This window comes from Eriocheir sinensis, chromosome 56 (genome assembly GCF_024679095.1).
Source record: "Eriocheir sinensis breed Jianghai 21 chromosome 56, ASM2467909v1, whole genome shotgun sequence".
Classification (NCBI taxonomy): Eukaryota; Metazoa; Arthropoda; class Malacostraca; order Decapoda; family Varunidae; genus Eriocheir; species Eriocheir sinensis.
The window spans coordinates 4,969,883-4,972,382 of record NC_066564.1 but is presented as its reverse complement, the minus strand read 5'-3'; the positions used below and the strand labels follow the sequence as shown (position 1 = coordinate 4,972,382).

General features: G+C 45.7%; 1 long non-coding RNA gene across 1 annotated transcript in view; it reads right to left on the bottom strand.

Annotated features, from left to right (window-relative positions):
• LOC126984106 (uncharacterized) overlaps positions 1-1,215 on the bottom strand; it is a 1,347-nt gene extending 132 nt beyond the window's left edge. The window contains exons 1-3 of the long non-coding RNA XR_007736408.1: positions 1,044-1,215; positions 508-1,004; positions 1-437 (exon numbers count right to left, since the gene is read on the bottom strand). The exon at positions 1-437 is cut by the window's left edge and continues 132 nt beyond it. This is a non-coding gene — a long non-coding RNA (uncharacterized LOC126984106). The remainder of the gene's footprint in view (positions 438-507; positions 1,005-1,043) is intronic.
• Positions 1,216-2,500: the final 1,285 nt, after the last annotated feature.

Genomic DNA, 2,500 nt, shown 5'->3' with positions numbered 1-2,500 from the left:
TGGATAATGGATAGGTAAGGTGAGGTGAGCTATGGGAAGGGAAGGGAAGCCATCGAGGGAGAAAGGGAGGGAGGGAGGGAATGAGGGAGAATCTACGGTCGTGAGGGAATATCTATGCAACCTGATCAGGGGTACGCGAGGGGCTTGTTGATGGTGATGGTGATGATGGTGGATTCCCCGCGAGGAAGAAATGGTGTTGAGAATTCATTAACCCTTTCCATATTTAGTTGAAAGAAGGTAGTGGAGATGACAGGTGTTGATGATAGCTACTTGAGGGTAATTTCCAGGCTCATTACCCCGGTAGCAGCGACGGACCAAATTTGTGGCTTTACCGTGTACCAGCGACGGGCCAAATTTGTGGCTTTACCGTGTACCAGCGACGGGCCAAATTTGTGGCTTTACCGTGTACCAGCGACGGGCCAAATTTGTGGCTTTACCTCGTACCAACGACAGGCCAAATTTGTGTCTTTACAGTGTACCAGCGACGGGCCAAATTTGTGGATTTACCGTGTACCAGCGACGGGCCAAATTTGTGGCTTTACCTTGTACCAGCGACGGTCCAAATTTGTGGCTTTACCGTGTACCAGCGACGGGCCAAATTTGTGGCTTTACCGTGTACCAGCGACGGGCCAAATTTGTGGCTTTACCGTGTACCAGCGACGGGCCAAATTTGTGGCTTTACCGTGTACCAGCGACGGGCCAAATTTGTGGCTTTACCGTGTACCAGCGACGGACCAAATTTGTGGCTTTACCGTGTACCAGCGACGGTCCAAATTTGTGGCTTTACCGTGTACCAGCGACGGACCAAATTTGTGGCTTTACCGTGTACCAGCGACGGGCCAAATTTGTTGCTTTACCGTGTACCAGCGACGGACCAAATTTGTTGCTTTACCGTGTACCAGCGACGGGCCAAATTTGTGGCTTTACCGTGTACCAGCGACGGGCCAAATTTGTGGCTTTACCGTGTACCAGCGACGGGCCAAATTTGTGGCTTTACCGTGTACCTACCAGCGACGGGCCAAATTTGTGGCTTTACCGTGTACCAGCGACGGGCCAAATTTGTGGCTTTACCGTGTAGCAGCGACGGGCCAAATTTTTCCCATGATATAAACCCCCAAAATAGATGATGCATAAACTGATCACAAATGCATTGATAGGTATATATTATGAAACGGTTAGCGTGAGAGATGATTTTTTCTCATCACTTCGCTTAGAGGGGCCTTTAAGAAACATGATCCCGCAGGTACCGGGTTAATTAAGTTAGCTACATACATCTTCGCGTCTTAAGAGGGTGTGATATCGTCGTTCCCTAGTTAGTTTAGCATTGAATTAAAGGTACTAGTTCATATTTTCTTGTGTTATATTCTGCTGATGGCGACGGTAGGCTGTTTTGAGGTGTCTGGTGGTAGGCTTGTCAGTGGTGCAGACGAAGGGAAAGAGGAAAGAGGAAAGAGGATACCAACACTCAGGAACATCCACAAACAAACAGGGCAATAAATAAGAGGGAAACAAGAGGAAAAAGAGGAGCTGTATACATCAACGTCAGTGTCCACGAATAAGCAGATCCTCTTGAAAGCGAAAGGAAAGAGGAAAGAGGACAGTAACGCTCACCAACATTCACAAGTAGGCATATAAATAAGTAAGGAAGAGGAAGACACAAAGAGGAAAAAGAGGAGCCTCAAACATTAAACGTCACTGTCCAAGTATATGCTGATCCTCTTGAAAATGTTCCTCTTGAGACATGCGTGAGAGAGAGAGAGAGAGAGAGAGAGAGAGAGAGAGAGAGAGAGAGAGAGAGAGAGAGCATGTGGATTAAAGAGCTCAGATGTCACGTGGAGAGGAGTGTGATGAGCTGTTGTGTGTAGTGGCTGCAGTAGTAGTAGTAGTAGTAGTAGAAGTAGTAGTAGTAGTAGTAGTAGTAGTTGTTGTTGTTGTTATTGGAGAAAAGTTGATCATACACAAAATAGGGAGTAATAAGAGAGAGAGAGAGAGAGAGAGAGAGACGCTGGTTTATACGTTGGTGACAAGCATAAACAGAGGATGACATTAGCAGGGTCTTCAGAGAGAGAGAGAGAGAGGGAGAGAGAGAGTTAGAGAGAGGAAGAGAGATGGTAAACACACACACCATTAAACATTACTACTACTACTACTACTACTACTACTACTACTACTACTACTACTACTACAACTGTCACTATTACTACTACTACTACAACTACTACTACAACAACTACTACTACTACAACTACTACTACTACTACTACTACTACTACTACTACTACTACTACTACTATATATTACTACTACTACTACTACTACTACTACTACTACTACTACTACTACAACTACTAACTACTCTCTCTCTCTCTCTCTCTCTCTCTCTCTCTCTCTCTCTCTCTCTCTCTCTCTCTCTCTCTCTTTCCAGCCTGTCCCTTCCGTCACACGTGATCAATAATGGTCTTACTACCTCTCTCTCTCTCTCTCTCTCTCTCTCTCTCTC